The 22,079-nt window shown below is 33.0% G+C and overlaps 1 protein-coding gene across 2 annotated transcripts in view; it reads right to left on the minus strand.

Annotated features, from left to right (window-relative positions):
• The window catches only part of LOC128245680 (G-protein coupled receptor dmsr-1-like), a 102,677-nt gene that overhangs the window by 41,572 nt on the left and 39,026 nt on the right, over positions 1-22,079 (minus strand). The window lies entirely within an intron of this gene.

Below are 22,079 nucleotides of genomic sequence, written 5' to 3' on the forward strand. Positions count from 1 at the left end.
GTAGATAGACATTCATAATGCTCGATTGGATGTTTTATTCACGCATCGAACTTAATTAAGCATTGTAGGGTCACTGAGGACGTTAATCAGTTTATAATTTCATATGAATAGGTCAGCCATATTTGCTTTTCTTAAATTACAAATAAGCTTGTTCCCTGATTATCGAAAAGTTAATTGTTGATACCTGGTGACCACATATATGTTTGTATAATTTGAAAGCTATTTGGTTACTAATGATAAAATAATTGACCCTAAGTATATCAGACAAAGTGTTATATTGAACATTTATTTCGATTGAAATTGGACAAAGTTGATATATTATGCAGTTTTTAAAGACCAGAACATTTTACTTTTTGAGTATCGTTAAAGACATCACTTTCTTTTTACTGCACATAACACAACTTTAAATGATATCAAGATAGCATGGGGTCATTAGCCACAGACATGTTTATATTTGTGGGTCGGAAACCTTGATAATTAAAACATGTTTCATATTTTGAATTTCGCAAAATCTGATTTTATTCCAATTTTGATACGACACATTCAACTTTCGGACGAAGAATTCAATTCACGATAAGGGAATGATTCTAGGTAGAAAAAGTACATCGTAGGAAATGCAGAATTAGCTGTAATTCCTGAGCAATAATGTCATACTTGTTGTTTACGTTTTTAACCACAATACCTTTAAACACTTGACGGGGGATAACATGAATGAAAGGAGTTAATCAGTGGAATGAAATCAGAAAAATATATCATTTATGGACTAGGTGAGGAAAAAAGCAGCAATTTATTATAACTTTGTAGCAACTTATATTAAAATATCGAAAGCACACAGTAAGAATATTAGGGTTTCAAGAGTGCAAAATAAAACAATTACATTTTATTTGAACTGTTTAAGCCAAAAATTGATTCAACAATTAAACTTTTCGTTGCCTACTCACTCTTTGATTTATAGACAAGTTTCTAAGCCCATTGGAGACAGTATTTTCGTACGGATGTGCGAAGATAAATCCTTTATATGCAATCGTCTAAATTACCAATTACGCTATTCTCTTTAACATTTAGGACAAAACCACATGAGAAAGTACCATAGAAATTACTTCTAAACCATTCTATAGCCAAGGTAATAAATCATGACCCGGCATTCGGCGAAAGAATAATAACTCGATGAGGGATTGCGCCGTTTCTTATTATCAACAGTGAGTTATATTATTTCCCAGGGACTTCCTGAGTATGGAAGGCTAGTCTCGTATATAATTAGATATTCACGGCAAATGCGGCTACAGGCGAGAATGAATAGTGTAGTGCGTTTAAATAAATCATCAAATACAAGGTTGAAATACTGATAAAAATTAAGTAAAAATTGGCCACAAAGTGTTAACTTACCATTGCCAAATGCCAAAATTGTCGTCGCGAGATAAACTTCGTTCCCGGACATTACCAGACTGATATGCAAACAAAGAGCCTAGTTTAATATTTATATTTGAGCCAATTAAATTAAAGGGGCTGCGTTCATAAAAAAGTATTGCCATTTATTCATTGTTGCCGAACCGTTAACGTATATTTGAAATACCAACAAAAAGTGCCTCGTGTGTTCTTATTCATACCATGAGAAATCTACGTGAAATCTACGTGAAGACGTGTGGAACACAATTTCCAAATCTTGAATTTCATTAGTAAAGTGCTCATCAAAACAAAATGATTGAAACAGAAGAAGAGATTTTCCTAAGGAGATAGATAGTTGGCTTATAAAAATAATTATATTTTAATCAAAATACAAATTGGACATTTTTAACCGTTTGAAATCCAATTCAATTTAACTTAATCTCTAAAGCCGACACTAAAATGGAATCAATATTTTTTGTTTCTGTGCACACTATTTGTCTTAGGATAGGCTTATTCGCTAATAGATCGTTATAAATTAACAATATCACCCAAAGACATTCACGACGACTTGCATGCCATAAAACTGAGCAAATATTAAAGAGAGATTAAGAACATTCAGCCCAAATGTAAGCTTTAGATGATCAATTCTGATTTTTTTGTTTACCCATAAAGGACTATAAAATTACCATATATATATTTGTACTGTAACTAAAAGCATTATGTGAGTTCATGTTTTTTTTTTACTTTTTAAAAAAGGTCTTGCTAATGCATATAGTTCATGCCATTGATGATAATACATGTTTGGAACTATGCCATTAAAACAATGGAAACTACAGTGCGACCTCCAAAAAATAATAAATTATAAATATGTAAATGTCGAAGGACAAAAAGACCGACGCTTAATAGACATTAATGTCGAGACACACAACGGCTAATGACAACAAACACATGCTATTTAATGCATTAACGTGTAAAATTGCCTGCAAACAATTCTGAATTATTAAAAAAATTGACCACATTTGTCCTTGGAAAATATAGAAAGACGGCTGTCAACCACTTACGCATTGATTAACAATCAAATATGCCCTACAATAATTACTAAATATTCAGTATGAAGACAAATATCCATTTAATTAAGAGCATATTATATCAGAAAATAACCCTAATAAGATCATTATGTTACAGTTGTTGGCTTCTGTAACTGGAGCTTTCTTTGGAAACTTAATGATCTATATGCTTTAAGCCGGTGATGGCAAAAGAGTTCAGCGGAGTATACAACTATTGGGTCTACAAAAGACGTAGTATTCAGTCTACAACAATGCCCTCTAAGGAGCAATAAATCATGATCGTGCATATGGAATGAGGATACTGATTATTTAGACTCAAGCGGATGAGTCTTTTCCTTATTACTAAATCCAACCATACATAAAGCGAGATTGGACTCTGTACTAATGCATACATCTTTTCGAACGTTTAAGGTTCAATGGTAAATCTAATAACTGTATCTGTTCATAGGGATAGGTCAACCATATATGTCTTATTCTTTTCCTGGCAAGACTTTTAATTAAAAATATAAGAATAATCGAATATTTCCTGAAAGAGAACGTATTCAAAGAATGAACCATAGCAGTTTCAGTTTCAGTTATAGACTCCTTTTACCTACTGATATGACACGTGCAATACAGTTTACAAGCCCTATTTACTGATATGACACGTGCAGTTTACAAGCCCTATTTACTGATATGACACGTGCAGTTTACAAGCCCTATTTACTGATATGACACGTGCAATACAGTTTACAAGCCCTATTTACTGATATGACACGTGCAATACAGTTTACAAGCCCTATTTACTGATATGACACGTGCAGTTTACAAGCCCTATTTACTGATATGACACGTGCAGTTTACAAGCCCTTTTTACTGATATGACACGTGCAATACAGTTTACAAGCCCTATCGATGTCTGCAGCAATATTGCCTTCTTTAGAGCCATTTGGACCACCATTTGATAGCAAACAACCAGAAAATATACATAATTGAATAGAGTTAGTTAGTTTGGTTTGTGGTCACTAAGCCGGATGAGTGAGTTTTTTTCGGCAACTCCTATTTTCCCACATAACACATGACCGCACTGCCGCGTGAAATAGTACCAGCGAGAGTAATTAACACTATGCTGTATACACGTGTTTCACAATCGATTTAAAATATATAAGTTTACTATAGAATGTTCATGAACTATTACAATCTAGTCCACTAATGTGTTTTGTCTGTTTGTTTAATAATGTTATCATTTTCATACATAACGATTAATTTGTATTGCTAAAGTTAATCTTAATACGTTGTTCTGTTTTGTTTCGATAATCACAAAAAAGTAATTTCATTTAAACGTTTAGAAAGTAAAATCAAATTTCAAACAAAATATTCCATTCCCGAAAACATATCAGGAAATGCAGAATGAGCTTCAATTTCTGCATCTCCCTTGAAATATTAAATTGGATAATTAAGACACTGAGCATTGACAGTAAGGAGATATATTTTAAGATGCTTCCTCTGCAGCATCAAATCTATTTCGAATTGAACAATGCAGCATTAAGTTAGTACAGAAAAAACAGCATCGTGGACGTATGCTCCTTTTTCATAACAAAATCAATATTTGTCGGGAAATAATACGTATCAAAAGACTTTAAAAAAGTCACAAGTCATTATCGATAGTTTTGAATAATTAAACCAATGAAGGATAAGGTGAAGAGAAAAGCAGAATAACATTAAATTGTTTTAACGAAATAAGTATTAAAATACCATTTTGCAGTCAAATGTACAGTTATAGATAATATTTTTATGTCCGATACAGAGAGTAATATTTAGGCATAAAGTTATATCGTGACGGTATATGCCTTTACTGTCGTTGACAATTAGTCTAAACGTAAAACACTTTAAATATCGGCGAAATCCTCTTTTAAATTAAGCATATTGGAAAAGAGTCTATTTATGCTGCTTTGCAAAGATCGTTTGTTTGTACCAACGTGTCTAAATTGCGAATATAGACTTTTCTCTTCAACAGTATGGAAGCTATTAACAGAAAAAGTACCGCTAAAATGATTCCTAAAATAGCCGAGGTAATTAATTATGGTCGGGCGCATGACGCAATTCATGATAGCACAATTTCTTATTTATATTGGTCGACAAAGAGGAAACGTACTTCCGCTTTATTGTAAATAACTACGTCTTTACAGCAAATGAGGCTACACACGGCGGATGATGAGTCAGAATATGAATCAATGTATAGCCTACTTAGTGTAAACAGTCATAAATATTTCTTTGAAAGTACGTGCAATATCAAATTGCAGTCATTTCCTTTATTCTACCTTCCGAAAAAAAAACTTGAATCGGTAAACCCTAATATTATATTTTATAAGTGCAATGCTCTTAACAAAATGTATTGAAACAGAAAATATAAATATATCTTAAAATCTTGAGCTGTTTGTTTGTGTTAAGTACGTATTTCTAGTGGGAATAAAGAGGAAGCCTCATTCTGTCATCGATGTAGTCAGACGCTGAAAGTCCATTTAAGTTTAATGTGTCATTACTGATTTGTTTCCCCTTTAATGTGTCTCCTTATATGATGTTTGACCGACGACCGGCTTGGTCATTAACATCTAACTGTTGAATTAAAACCTCAGCCAAAGACATTGACGACGTCTTGTAAGCCATAAACTGAAGATATAAAGCATAGAGAAAATCACTACATCTGGGCAGAAGTAAGCTTTATAATGGTTCTGGTTTCCCTGGAAACCAAATAAAGACTCCTGAAGCCGAATTGGTATTAATATTTATATGTAAAAATACAGAATAAAGTACAAAAGTCGAAAGCCAAAACATAAACCCCTTTCCGTGGCACAGGTATACAGCCAAATTCACTGAAAAGAAACACAATCAACCACAACCAAGAACAACAACACGAAACTTCACGAACAATACCAAACATCCATAAAAATATAAAAAAATATGTATGTTTATCGGGGATTGTTGAGTAACGCCTTAAAACGGTCAATGAAATGTAGATTAACCAAGTTTATGTGAACAATCTTACACTTACCCAAACAATCCCGAATAAAGTAGAAACGTACGTGGTAAATCTTATCTTGTTAAAGTCTTTATGCTTTCTATTATATTTGTGTTCGCATCAAAGACTCTTAAGGTGACCCACAACATAACAATAATACAAAGTAATGTTAAACAACATATATATTTGGATTTTTAATTAACGTAATTAACTAAACTTAATTTTAGTCTATCAAGAAATGATTTTGTCGAGATGATAGATGCTGTTCACTAATACAGACCACTAATTCTGTATTGCCAGCTAGTTTGTTTCCCGCTATTCATTTATTCAAAAGAGTTTCATGGTTGAATCAGGTCCGTTTTTCGCATTTGACATAGGTCCAGCTCTTTGGTTTCCAAAAGGCATTACTAAATGTATTGATGTTATACAAAGGAACAAATGGTCTTATGAAAAAATGATCTTATGAATAAAATCACGTGACCATGATGTTTCATTTGCATTTTTGTGTAGGCCAATCACTATCAAGGATTTTACAAATTGTCTATTCATTAATTTTAAACATATCGGTTCTACACCAAAACACCAAGTAAGTCAAGCGTCCGATTTCGACGATCTATATATATATCAGAGAGTAGAAGTTAGCATGATTGACTATTTGGAAAAAAGTTACAGCACTTTACATCGTTGGCTGTGGATGTTGAGATAACGCGTTTGTATTCGTAAACATAAGTGGTATTAAATAATACCAAACATAAGGGTGTAGAATTGTGCCATATAAGAATGATATGCCGCATGTTAAATGCTTCTATCCTTATTTCAAAATTTACTCTCTTAATATTCGTGTTTTTATAGTTTAAGTTTAATAAGAATTTTAGGAACTCTAAAAGCTGGTCTGTGGTATATCAGCATACAGATCTCGTGATTAATTTCCGTAAGAGAATTCCCTGTGAAACGAGCCATTTACTATGTCGCAGGATGTGCACAATTAGCTTCCATCACTTGCAGATGTTATCAAGTTGGTTAAGGCCATAACACATTAATGTTATGTTAATGATATCTTCTCACATATTCTTTTTCTGCACAGACATTGTTGAAGGAGCTTACTGATTAGCATATCGATAAGTCGGAGAAGATGTACACATGTATTTTGAGCGGAACACAATTTATGTTAAAATCAGATTGCGTTAGCGACCATGTAAACTTTATTTTATAATCTGACCCAACATTCATTTGAGTGTGTAATTTGTTTACATGTCCATGTACGTTCTAATTAGGTAAGAATGATCACCCAATTGATGTTTACGCAATTATCGTCATGGCCTTTCCTAAAAGCATGGCTTCGATAATTGAACTATTTTGCAAAAACCTCCTACAGATTTCTTAAGAGCAATGGAGACATTATTTTTAAAGGGGATCTGCGAAGATTATTCCTTTATATCCAAGTGTTTAAATTGCCAATAAAGCTTTTCCCATTCAACATTTAGGACGCTGCTAAATAACACAATAAAGCACTGCAGACATTACCCCTAAACCATTATATAGCCTTGGTAATAAACCATGGTCCGGCATACGGCGAAAGAATTATAACACGATGAGGGATTGCACAGATTTTTTTTTATTAATATTGGTTTTAGAGAATAAGAGAGTAAAATAAATCTCAGTAAACCTCGATTAATTGCGCGCGCCTGTCAACTTGACTTGTTTGTCAAAACACTTGTTAATAAATTATTTTGAAATATTTAATAAAAGTCTTATAAACAATTTGACGATTAAATATTTGCTTCTAGCATTTTTCACGGACGTTCTTGCCAACTATATTTTAAGACGCTAGGTTTATTTAAAATTAAACCTTCACGAGTTCGGAGGAGTCACGCGGATAACAATAATCATTTGAGTTCATTTGTTTTATCAAACCAGAACAGACTTAAAGGTTATACCAAACACGTAAACGCATATAAAAGCATATAAACGCGCATGTTACTGAAGTAATACAAAAAGGAAATATACTTCCTTTAAAGCATTAAATGGTGAGGATTAATTAATTTTGTCGTAACAGACAACTCCATTATTTCATATGACAGGAATTCTCATCAGTTGTAATTATCTAGGAAAAGAAGTTGAACACTAACATGAAACTATAAATTATTCCAGTTAATACGAAGCAGAAATGGTCATATGTCATATTAAGTATTATATTTATTCATTTGCCGACTATAAATGGAAGTTAATATTAATATTCGCTAGATAAAATAATACAAAATTGTTACGAGGTCATCAAAACACGATTTACCTACTGATACAAAATAAGAACTTGTGGCGATGTGGTGTTAACTTGTTTATGGCAGATTGTTCTCCGAATGTCAAGGTTAACTACTCTCGTCTTGAAGTGTATTCCTCTTATTGAACTGTGAAACTTGAACCATGAAAAGGTATTTTCTTAGAAATTCATAATAATTCGTCAAAGGGGAATACAAGGAAATATTCTTTCTACAAACATTCAGAAATGCAACGTTTTATTCTTTTGCAATCAGGTAAAACGGTCATTAGTCTGGGATGTAATTTCCTTGCTAGCAAAAATATATAATACACTTAGTTATTCTCTCAAAAAAATGACGACTCATTTCAAATGAAGATCAAGGAATACTAGTTTGCCGTTCAAGGGTTCAGCATGTTTACTGATAAAAATATAAGCGATATTTTGGCGCTTTTTAAACTTTGGAATTTGTGGCTACGTAGCTTAAAATATAACTCCCATTTATAAAGTCATATATTTTTAACTGTACACAAATCATATGCCCTTTTTGGTTGTGATCATAAAAGTCAACCGATTAAAAAACATATTTGCATCGTTCTTTAGTGTGTCCATTTAAAGCTGCACTCTCACAGATTTTTTTTTATTTTCGTCGTGGAAAGAGCATTTTTTAAAAAAAAATTGCGAAAATATCTGCAAACCAATAAATAATATAAGATTGACCAAAAAACAGATCGTAGATTTTCATATTTCCGTTCGAAAATTAATATTTAATGGCTTAAACCGTTACTAACGGTTTAAGAAAAGTGCATGAAATGTCAATTTTTGAACTATAAAAATCTGCGATCTATATTTTTGTCAGCCGTCTTATTCAACTGGTCTCCATTGGTTTTGCGCAAAATAAATGGCTCGATCCAAGACAAAAGATTAAAAAAGTTGTCAATATGTTCAATCTGTGAGAGTGCAGCTTTAAGGTATTTCATGAACAAGTTAGCTTGTCAGTCCATCGAGCCATTGTTTATACAAATAAAAGTTGATTACCTACTGCTTTAATTGTTGGTATCATGTACACGTATGCGCCTGTTAGTTTAAATATTAACATAAACAATATATATGAACGATACATATATTGTTTGTGTGTTTTTATTTTATTGCATTAGTATCTGAAATCGGGCGTGAAATGGTGTTTTTGTATATAGATAGAACATGAACACGCTGCATTACTCTGCCATTTATCAAACGAATTTGAATCATATAAACTACTTATTGGAGTAAAAAGAACAAAGGTAGTGTATACAAACGTAAAGCAAATATTCCAATTACAAATGTTGCATCTTCATTTTCCATACAGCTAGTAAGGGGACATCCCATTTAATGTGGTCATTACTGTTGTATGAATGTGTCCATTCATTAGTAAGCAGGCCATAAATAGACTCGATACAACCTTCGATCACGACAATTCATCTAGACAGATTTCATTTTTACCTATCCTTTGGCATGGTATACATCCTATGGCCACAAAAACATTACATGGAAGATTTAATACATAATAATGCAGAAAATGTTTGCTCGTATTTTGTAATGAGGTTATTCCTACTTACAAACTTTGTTTTCAAAGCGTTCCATATACAATTCGTCTTCGTTTTCTGCGAGAAACATATTTATGGATTAAGAGATCTGAGCATTGGTCCAGCTGTCTGATGCCCTAAATTACAACAATCTCTGATTTGATCTTGGCATCTAAATGCTCTTTTATCCCTAAGCGTATGGTGGCGAGAGCTCCTATAAAATAATGAAATCCCTCGTTCTGTCTCCCGGAAGACAATGAATCATGACTTTGAATACGAAACGGGAATAAAAAGGCATAAAATGACTACGTTCTCTTATCGTCGTCGACGGACCTAAAATATATATGGTGATTGGCTTCTTATTGCCCTCAATATACATACAATATGTATGGTTTTGGCTGATGCGTTTGGTGCTGAATTCAAACTTAAGAACTTATTTTAAAGTTGTTTTTTCTTGCAATTTATCCAACAAGCTGTTCCTGGGTAACTTGCGTTCATAGCTGTAAAATAGAATGTGTTCAACATCACACTTACGGGACATAAGATAGTATATACAATGCATTGCTTTTGAAATGTTTAACCTATAGTTGTTTATTTTGATCTCAGTACACACGTGTATGTGCATTATTATGTTAAATAACAAAGCAAATATTGCAAATCTCTGCTCGATGTGCGTGAAGGTGTCGCAGCATCGTTCCATTGAGATTTGTCATTGAGATATGTCATTCGGAACTCCTCGGCCATTTTCTATCAAAAACAACCTCGGATGTATGCCGGTACATCAGTTGAAGTAGTTCGTAAAGTTTTGAATTATATCATTAATTAAATGTAGTGTTTTAGAGTTGTATTTATTTAGTTTAAATTAATGACCAGTGAAGTGTATTATTGCAAACATAATTAAGCATAAAGTTTAATTGCTAAATAAAATTACTACGCGATCTTCTTCCAGCGGACTTTAACATACCACTCTTTGAGTAAGTAAACCGTCTCAATACATCCGAATGTTAGAGATGTATGGGAAGACATTTTGGCAAATATCATGTCCACTGCATACATGCATGTACATGGTAACAACAGGGAATGTCCAACAGTCTAATAATAGTGTGATTATGTAGATGTATTATAATTGCATAACTTTAAAAAAAAAAAAAAAACTAAGATATTTGCTTTATGAAATATCAGAATCAATGATAAGCTTTAAATAGAAATTCCATAAAATTCCTTCAAGAATATCTTTTATACAGGATTGCGCTAAGTAACACTATATCCGACCTCAGCCATCACTATATAACAGTTGTGTGGGTAACAAATCATGGACACGCTAACCGAAAAATAACAATAAGGCAATGAAGAATTGCCCCGTTTCTTATTAGTGCTAGCTTATACGGAATTGAATGATTTCCCAAGGAGCTTCTGATTGTTTGACTTAATTTCTTTACGAAATTGGACGATCCGATCTTATGTAGGCATTATATAAATATTGCCACCCTTGAGGGGAACAGGACATCGGGACCATTGGCCGAGGTTTTATTGGTTCATTAACTCTTGCGAACCTCGTCATTGTCGTCTGATACCAAAGTAGAAACAAAGCGGCACCGACGAAACGTTAGAAGATAAAACCCGCATCGCGTAACAGTGCGCGTTTACAGTGAAAATTGATGCCCGCTGAACTTAAATATATATTATTTAGGGAATATCAGAAGTGAAATGTAATAAATATGTTTGCCTTCGCAAATAATACGCGGTGTACGGTTTGTATTGTTACAATTTTCGTTCACATGTTTACTATTTACCATGCATGTTAATAACTTATGGTAAATCATTTATTGTCCATTAACTAGGATTGCCTTTAAAATCAGGGGGAGCTCGTACTACCGCGACAAAATACAATCGGCATTTTATTTACTAGTAAGTAAATGTAAATACCTTAACAGCGCTTATGTTCATTAATCAACTTTCTCAGGATAATGCACTAATTGTCATTAAAAAACCTAACATTTATTTTGTGATAAGTACACATACACTTAGCTAGAAATTAGGGCTAATACTATAAATCTTGAAAGTTCCTTAGAGTATTTGTATTTATTTTTAACGACAGTCCTTTGTTCTTGAAATCTGGTTTGAGCTAACTAGGTTTTCGAGCCAAGCGAGTTCAAGCCAACGGGGTTTGACTGTATATCGGATTAGGCAAGGGTTTCAATATCACGAGAATAAAGCGTCAGACTTAAAATAAATCAACACAAATAGTTCAGTCTTCACCCCTCAGACTATCATAAATATTCAATGAACAACCTGCATGTCTGACCAGTGCAAGGTTATTAGTGCATTAACAATATACTTTGGTTGTAGACTTACGTTATGTTGTAATGCCCTTACCCGATGAAAATGCAATACCACTTGATGCCAACTTAAATCAATGCCAATATTCACTTGTGTGGGTCTTGTTTGTTTATCCATTTTTAGTTTGGCGTTTGATTCTTTTGCCACTATGCAAGGTCATTGTAGTATTTTGTTACTAAGCTTAATGGAGCTTTATGAAAAATTGCTTACTGGGCGTTTATTCTAAGCTTAATGGAGGTTTTTGTAAAGCATAATGGAGGTTTATGCTAAGCTTTATAAAGGCTTATGCTATGCTTATTTGAGGTTTATGCAATTAACTTAAATACATGTATTTAAAAGCCTGACTTCTACAATTAAATAATATGTGTGCACTATAGTTATCGAATAAGTGATCTTAGAATATTTTACCCCATCGAAGACATAAACATATTTGTCGGGAACATCGATGATCATTCCAACACATCCAAGCCTCCAAATTGTCAATTAAACTTTTTCTCATCAAACGACATGGAGCTCCTTAATGACACGAGTAAGTAGCGCAGAAAATATTCCTAAAACAGTCTATAGAGAAGATAATAAATCATGGCCCAGCATACGGGGAAATAATAATAACACCCGATGAGGGATTGCGCCTTTTCTTATTAGTATTAATTTACTGATACCAACATGACCTTAGACTGACATGTATTTTCGTCTTTGCAACAAACGCGGCTTCACGTAGAAACAGAAACAGTTCGCTATAGTGCATATTATCAGCCATATGTTTGATAGACGGATAAACATGAATAACATGATGATGGTGAGAAAACCTGTCAATGGTAGATTGTTCTCCACATATCAACGGTGACGTGAATACATACAAATGCCGGTGTTCAATATGGTATTTTGATTGTTTACAAATGGCAGATTGTTCTTCACATATCTAGATTAACGTTAAACATAAAAAATGCTGGTGTCTAATTCAACATTTTGATTGTTCAAAAAATGGAAATTGATTTCAACAAATAAAAGGTGACGTGAATACATACAAATGCAGGTGTTCAATATGGTATTTTGATTTTTAACAAGACACAATATATACAACTCCAAATCACGTTGTCGGATTTTTGAACAGCTGCATTTCGCTCAAACCACAAATTTAGCCAATTAATCGATCAACTAAGAAAAACAAAACAGATGATGCCTGCAAATTCATCGTGTGTGTACCACGTGATAAATTATGTCATATGTGCTACATCGGAAGGCAACAAATTGCCTCAAATGAAGATTTAATTCAAAGATAACTTTTCTTTTACAACACCATTTTAAAATGGTGAAGAAATAGTGAAGTAATCTTTGTTTAAAGTCTTTTTTTCAAATCAAAATATTGCCTTCCGACGTAGCATTTATGACGCAATTTATCACGAGGTATACACACGATGAATTTATACGTTCTTAAGAATGTATATTTACATTTGTTCACCTTCATGGCTTCTAATAATTATAACGTTTTGCTACTAAAAAGCTGGTGTCCTGAAATATTGCATTTCCTATAGAGACGAACGAGTAACGCATAAACAAAAATATGTTTCGCTCGCTAAGAGGCAGTGACAGCTTGTCTAAGCTCGTTTAATTTAGTGTAATAATTCGTTATTGAATATAAATATAAACATTCGTTATTTTCCTCTATATAAAAAACAGTTAAATAAAGATTTCGTATTTATTTCTACGAAAAAACCTAACTTGCAACGTTCCTTTTTTCCCTTACTAGATTATAAAACAATTTTCAAATAGTACCATAATACTCTAGACAGACAAGTGCTGAATTCCATTAGTATAATGATCTTATAGAAATGTAAAATAAAAACAGAGAAAAGTAGAGGTGTTATTTCCTCTACGGGGAACACAAAGCAATCATCTTCCTTTAAAACATTACATAATCTAACCTTTTTTCTGGAATTCGTTATGATGTCAAATACATTTGAGATTCACATTAAGTAAGTCTGGGTTTCTGATTTCTTCTGCAGATAAATCATATTAAATACGTCGTAGGTGTAACTATCTGGTAAGAATTGTTAAATTTGAATAATGTGTCACTCAAGGGAAGTTGCATCGTCATGGAGCGTCGATAGGAATTTGGACTATTTTTTTTTTTATTTCTTTACTGTAATAGCATACATAATTCGACCCACAGCAATTTACAACGTTGTTGACTTTCAAATAATTACTACTCTGGAATGTTCATTGACATATGTCAGATTTACAGTATTCTATCACAAGATTGTAGAAAACTATTTCAGCTGCACTTCTTTGAATATATGAGCATCTAATGAATAATGATTCGAAACCTTTCTATTAAAATTCGGATTACTCAAATTTGCAAATTTTAAATCTCTATTATTTAGATATTTTCAAATTACAGAGATAATATTTCATTTCATGATTTTCGATAAATATTATATATAATATTATAGTTTTATCAGTGAAATAACAACATTGAAAAATATCAAATTGATATTTTCACTGCAAACAAAGGAGTAAAAATATCATCTTTAAGAAATACCTTTCAAATTATTGTAGTTATTTCCCCTTAATCATAAACTAAACACGTTACTTTTGAACCAGAAATTGTTGTCAAATAAAATGAAATTAAAAAAAATGTTCCATAAGTTTAAATAAAGAAATATTTAGAAATAAACCGTTTATAAGAAAAGGGTAATCTTCTTTTAAAACGTTTTCGTCATCTTTGAAGCTGTTTGTTCGAACATTATATTTCATACAAAACAAATTACATACGAACACAACTGCTTAAACATTAATACGCTGTTATGTTATGGTTCAAATATATTTTTGAACTGTTTTTCGTTGTTATACCTGAAACGATCTTTCCGGAAAATTCACAGACAAATAACAGAATAACTGATATTTTTACCCAGCCCACGCCTACGTTATACAATTTGTCAACAACCTAGCTTTACTTTGAAAACGACCTGTCGTTAAGCGAATCAGACTGATAGAAACTTGTTTTTATCCAATGATTTATCGCAAAACTTTTGCTAACACGTTCGACCTTTACAATGTTCGACCAATAAATTACGGCTTAGTATTTTGGTCATGTATCCATGCCCTGTTTTCGTGCATAAACTGTTATTATTTAAAACATAGATGCATGTATAAAAATGCATAGAAAACTGTTAATAAAATGCTTGCTTTATAAAACGAGTGAATTACTGTTTTTATTTTTTTTAAATGGATATTTTTTGTCCAAGAATCGGAAATAGAAAATTGACAGCTATGTCATAAGTTATAGTTCTACGTGAGGGGCGTCCAACGGGTAGCGGCATAGAGAACAATATTTAAAAAAAAGGGTTATTTAGAAATATAGATTAAAATACTAATAAAATTTAACAAATAGCATAAGCAAAGTCCGCTGCTTGTGAAAATATGTTTTTTTTTTGAAACTGGTGAAATTAGAAACGATCTCACACTAAAATCAACAAATATCTTTAGTCTATGCTCGCTATGTGCTCAGATACTTGGAATGTCCATTATTTATTTCACATTCATGATTATGTGTGTTCTGATAATGGACTTATGATTGACAAGAAATGGTGGCATTGTCTTTGTCGTTAATGGCTTACAGAAAAATGAAACCATCATTCTTAGACGTCTACGACTTATTGTAAGCCATATAAGAGAACATAAAAATCAACAACAGATGCGAAACCATGGCTTCAGCGTAAAAATAAAATCGCCTTCTAAAAAACATACAATGGTCATTCAGATTTCTTAGGAAACCCGTTAAGGCTTTTTAAGCCTAATGCATACGAATACTTTATCAAAAGAGCGTGAAGATAAAGAAATAAATAAATACTTTAATGTCTTAAAGGGACTGTGTCACAGATTGGCACAAAAAAAGTTTTTTTTCTGTAACGAATTTCATGATAATTATCTAATAGAATGTGTTATGCTTTGATATCATAATTGTAAAAAAGTACCAAAATGTAAAAAAACAATTGTATCGGAGACCGGGTTCGAACCCGCGTCGCCAAAATTGAAGTCCAGCGTCTTACTCACTAAGCTACAAAGGCTTATTCTAATCGGGTGATATAATTAAACTATACACCTACCTCGGTAATATAATGTGATAACACCGACTAGCCAATCACGCATAATGAATGAATTCTACCTTACCTCGTAGACATACCCAGTAATATTTTTTAATGAAAAAATACGAAATAACTGCTAAGCTTAAATACATTGTAAACTATGTGGTACTTCAGTTAGTAAGTTTCAATGCATTGTACACATCGGTGCCAAGTTTATGTCAGTTTTCGACAATTTTCTTTTTTTCGCTATTTTAGCATACGTGAGACAGCCCCTTTAAGCCGTGCTTAATTGAGTATATGTTTAGCGTCCGGTTCATATTACAATAATACAATAAAAACTTCAGATGCAAACATTTATATTTACCTTGTTTAATAGCATAAGGCTGATTGTATAATATAAGTTCCTTGTTTTAATGATATTAAAAGGAAATACCTTATGAAATATCTTTATGTTGGACCCAGCATGCATAAGTTTATAGAACTGCTTAAATCAACAATTTGTATTTTAAGTATCCAAATACATAAATAATGTGTTAAGTTGAGTTGAGTTGAGTTGAGGTATGATGCATTATTCATATCTACAAATTGACATAGCATGTGTCTTATATGTATGATGTGACATTCACGTTAAATAAATAGTCGTGGTCGTGATACTGTTGGACATTCAAATACATTTCTGTTCAATGAAGCATCGTGTGGACCTCATGGGATTTTTTGACATTTTCTGAGACTCTATCAAAGTTATACTCGCACTAACAAAAGTAAAAAGACAAATAAAAAAATAAAGAAAGAAATGAGTCAATTAGTTCCCGAAGATTGATTGCTTCTATAACTAAGGGGTTCCGGGAAGTAAACATTTCGCGTGATATCGATTTCGCAAATCAGGAAATTTACGTCACCGTGATAAATAACAGCAGTGTAGAACATCTAGTAGCGTAGAAGAAACTATTTTTCCCAACAAGTATTGTATCACTTCATTCAATAAAAATTGATAAGGCATCTCAATATTTGCGGCAAAAAAAAAAACATATTCACATTAATGTGTCCATTTAAATTAATGCGAATCATGTCGGCAAAAAATGGCATTGATTCTATTTAGTAAATGGGTTATCTCTACTTGCGAATAAAGTATTCTCAAACGCATGATTGTTTGACTCCGTTGCCATCGAAAAAAACATATTCTTGGAGTTTGAGATAGCTTTGAGCATTAGTCCAGCTGTCTGATTCTCCAAATAACAATAATATCTAATTTTATCTAGGCGTCCAAATGGTCTATTTGCCTAAAGTCGATGGTAGCGAGAGTTCCTATAGAAAACTGAAATCCCTTGTTCACAGCGGCGTCTTCCGAAGAACAATAAATCATGACCCGTAATACGATAGGGGAATAATAAGTCACAGAATGACTACATTACCTTAATGTCTTCGACAGTCATAAAATATGTATGGTGCTGGGCTATTTGTATTGTCCTGCATTCATTTCCAATCAAGCTCTTTCTGGACAAATATGTATTGTGTAACTGTTTGTTATGGGCAAATAACACCACAAAGAAAATTCTTAGATTGGTTGTCCGGATGGCGCAGTGGTCAGCGCACTCGCTTCTCACCGAGGCGACCCGAGTTCGATTCCCGGCCTGGGGGCATGTGAGTTTGGTTAGTGGTCACCAAGCCGGACAAGTGGGTTTAATCCTCCGGGTACTCCGGTTTCCCCCACAACACAATACCCTTCTCTCGCGTAACATCGTGCCAACGAGAGTGAATAATATAATGTTGTAATAATTTATTTCACAGTCGTTGTAACATAAATAAAAGTAGGTTTAAACTAAAATTCTTAGACTAATCAGAGTAACAGGCGTTTTTTTTTATTTATTTTTATTTTATTTAAACATGCCATTGATTCAGAGTATGTTATACTATCGCAAACAATTGTCCACTTTCCATCTTCAGTGTGTGTATACCATGTGATAAATTGCGTCATAAATGCTCGTCGGAAGGCAATATTTTGATTTGAAAAAAATACTTTGAAAAAAGATCACTTCGCTTTTTCTTCACCATTTTAAATGAAACATAGCGCAGTCTATGCCGCTTACGGAGCCCAACCTTCTGTCTTTTGCCAGAATTTGACTGTGAGTTTAGTTTCTTAAAACACTTCGACAAACCTTTTCACAATACGGCCGTCTGACAGAGCACTGTCAAAACATTATTTTGGAAACAGGTTTGTCGAAGTGTTTGATGAAACTAAGGACCTCATCAAATTGCGGAAATAAAACAAATGCGGGGCTCTTTAAGCTGCATAGACTGCCCTTTGTTTCATTTAAAATGGTGTTGTAATTGAAAAGTTATCTTTGATTTATGTCTTCATTTTAAGCAAATTATTGCATTCCGACGTAGCATATATGACGAAATTTATTACGTGGTATACACACACACTGATCTTTGTATGTTTTTAAGGTAAAAGGTTTGTTGTTTTATAACCATGCTGAATAGACTGCATCTGCTTGATCTACTTTTCATTGCTTAAAGTGACACACTTATTCGAAATCATTACATACACATGTATAACAACGATATTCTTTTACTGATAAACCTTAAAATTCTTACTAAAATGCATTTATGGAAAATATTAACTACAGATAACAAGACTGTATCCGTGGATTTAATAGCAGAAAGCGCAGAATATTTAATAGATTGATGAATGTTAAAATATTTACCAGGGTCTACTATAGTCTCATAAGTTAAAAGTACCGTGTGTTATGCTCATTGCTTTTAAATTAAACTCGATCTCCTTCAAAAGAACCATTTTTTCCGACATTGTTTTGTTTATCCGTTTTATTTGGGAGTAAGAATGCATCTTTAAATGGTCACCAGAACGAATCGGAACTTTTATCCAATGCAATCGTAGTATTGGAGTATTTACAGCAGGGTCTTTGTTTTACTCCCAGTAGTTTTTATTGTGTAAATTGACATGGCAGCGCCAATATCTAATCAAACGAAAGAGACGGTATATTCAATATGTTTAAAGTTTTAAATTTACGACTTCATCGATTCGCAAAAAAAAAACAAGAAATATTAACGATCTTAAAACAGGTTCTGAGGAAACGAATTGTCACGCTTATGGATTTAGACCTCAATTATTGCATTTTATGTGACATGGCCACCATTACACTCTGTAGAATTTGTTATGCCATTCATTTTATGGCAATTGGTTTAATAAATGATTTGTTCGACCTAGTTCTGCAGATTGTAAAGAAAGACAAGAACAATCGAAGACTAATGTCAAGTTTCTTTGGAACAATGGTTTTATGAATGAATGTTTTCGTTTATTCAACAATATTGGATTCCAATGATTCAAGCATGTCTTAAAGGGAACATAAATGTTTCCTGCTATTGCACAATGGAAAATGATAAGGTCAACCTCAATGGTTTTGTTCCACATTGCGAAAACCAATAGAATAGACTAGAACTCCTCGAATTTACAAATTTTAAATGAAATCATTTATTTTATATATTTATATGAAAAACTTCAGAAACAAGCTCAGTAGCCAAAAGCCTAAACATAAACCTCGTTTAATGGCACAGAGTAAACGCCAAAGACACTGAATACAACAACAAAACATCCAAAACAAGAAACACGGAACAACAGCACAAAACTCAACAAACAACACAGTGCATATATACTATATAAAACTAGGCGTGTTTATCAAGGATTCTTAGGTACCTCCTTGGAACGGTCAGTAAAGTGGGACAGGGTTTAAACCAGTTTGCGTGGTAATTTTATATAGAAGTCGGCTGAGAAAATTTCAACCTGGATTTGGTGCATACGGCAAACCATTTTTGGAGTGTATGTATTGGAGTAAAACACATATCACAAAAGCTGTTTTACAGTGGAAATATCGACCATCCCATTATAAATCTAGCTTTAGGGTGTCAATAAGACAATGAAAACAAGCATTTTCAGTGAAAAGATATCCCCCGCCAACGATGGCTTGTTTGTGCTTGATGGCTTGTTTGTGCTTGAAGGTTAAAAAAATCTCAGAAATAATAAGATAAGCACATTGGTTTTACTGAGAAACGGCTGCAAACAATGATTTTTTAATAAATCAAGGGCAATAACTCTAAGGAAAATTGACCAATCCAAAAGAAAAATAGACAGGCATCATCACAGTATGTTGGTTCTTATTTATTCCAAGTGTCATGAAATTCTACCAACTAGTTGCATAGAAAAGGGCAAATTACTCATATAGAAATTACACAATCCAAACTTTAAATAAACAGGCATCATCGCAGTATGTTGGTTCATGTTTATTTCAAGTTTCAAGAATTTCTACCAACTAGTTACTGAGAAATGGCTGTAAATGAGAGTTTTTCAAAAAATCAAGGGCAATAACTCCAAGTACAATTGACCAATCCAAAAAAAAATGAACAAAATCATCTTTCCTCCAAATTTCTTTCTTCGAAGTTAGCTAAATTATAAATAATAGGAAATTTGGAACAAAACGTTTTGGTTATGAAAAATGAAGAATCCAAAAATGTCTTAAGTCTGCAACAGTTCCGAACTGCGCAAAATTACACAATATAAATACGACTCAAGAAATATCTCCTTCACTATTATATGGCTAGGGCAATAAATCATTGGCAAGCACATGGCGATATAATAATAAGGCACTGGGGAATTACCCTGTTTCTGATTATTGCTGGCCGGTACAGAATAAAAGGAAATCCATGGGAGTCTGATTATTTTGGCTTAATTTCTTTACTGACTGGGACAATTCGATCTTAGCCTCTTAGGTAGACAAATAAGAATTGCTGCTCGAAAAAAGCGGTATAGGATGTTGCATATATTATTTTTTGTTCACTTCATACGAATCATTTTATCCCGGACAAGCACAGGTAAACTGATGATATGAGAGGTAATTTGCAGCCTAATTCAAATCACATTTCTTATGAAATATACAATTGTCACAGACCCCGCTCACATGTTTGTATTATTCAAATGCAGTCATTCGGTCACGCAGGCTGTCCGTTTAGCGCTGTGGTATGTGTTTTCGCGTTTCACCAAAGCGACACGGGTTCGATTCCAAGCCAAGGGGCATGTAAGTTTGATAAGTGGTGACCAAGCCGTACAAGTCTGTTTCCTGCGTGAACTCCGTTTTCCCAAAAAACACAAGACCCCACTCTCGCGCAACAGCGTACTAACGAGGGTGACTAAGCATAAGTTACCATAACTTTCTTCACAGTCGTTGTAAAATATTTAATTGTTATACTTAATGCGGTAATTCAATTATCCTTCCCAAATACTACATTGTATCTTGTTATAATGTGTTTATACATAAACCAAGACGAACACTTTAAACCCTACAATAGACATTACTGATGTCTATATTTTAACATTTAGCCTTCCGGGAAATTCACTTGATTCCATGTTTCTAAAAGTAATTTGAGTTTTATTTTGTAATTGCTTTTATGATGTCAAGCTAAACAGTTTCATGTCATGATATGTCTGAACTTACGTTTTATTCAGTTGATTGACACTTTTATTATTAAGACGATTTGATTTATCAATCAAGGGTGCAATCCATCTTATATATGTTCTTTATGAATTAAAATTTGAGTTAATAATATTATTATTTAAAAATTGCTTTCATTCCCCTTGTCCTTAACTGCAATCTATTAATAATGTTTAAATTTACATTTTACTGACCGTTCCAAGGCTTGATAAACATACCTATTTTTCATAAAGTATATATGCACTGTGTTGTTTGTGGAGTTTCGTACTGTTGTTCAATGTTTCTTTTTTTATGATTGCTTTTGTACTTGTGTTCTATGTCATTGGCGTTTACACTGTGCCATTAAACGGGGTTTATGTTTAAACTTTTGGCTACTGAGCTTGTTTCTGCAGTTTTTCACATAAGTATTGAAAATGTATAGTCCGCCTAGGATTATATTGCCAATGTTCACTAAAAAAATAAATAAGCAAATATTTTGTATGCGTTTAAGTTCCCACTGTCCCAATTAGTTCATATATGTCCCAAAAATAATAAGTTTTAATTATTTATAGCTGTTTTAGCTTATAATCACAAAGGTTGCGTTTCTGTCTCCAACGCTATGAGTTAACCCTTTTTGTGCAATTGCCTGTAGGTAATTCCAGTGCATTTTTAGCATTTACTGTTCAAAATAATTAAAGTAGCTTTCAACCTTTATGACTTTCATAATGATATCAATGTTTACCCGATATGTGTGTAACACCTTTCGATGCCAACTTAGATCGATGCCAATATTGAATGAATGTTTTTGTCATATGAACGTTTTGTAAAACGGTCCATTTCTCCATAGGTGTTTCATATAACAAGATCATTATAGAATTTGGACAATAAGCTTGTCCTT

This window comes from Mya arenaria, chromosome 9 (genome assembly GCF_026914265.1).
Source record: "Mya arenaria isolate MELC-2E11 chromosome 9, ASM2691426v1".
Lineage (NCBI taxonomy): Eukaryota > Metazoa > Mollusca > Bivalvia > Myida > Myidae > Mya > Mya arenaria.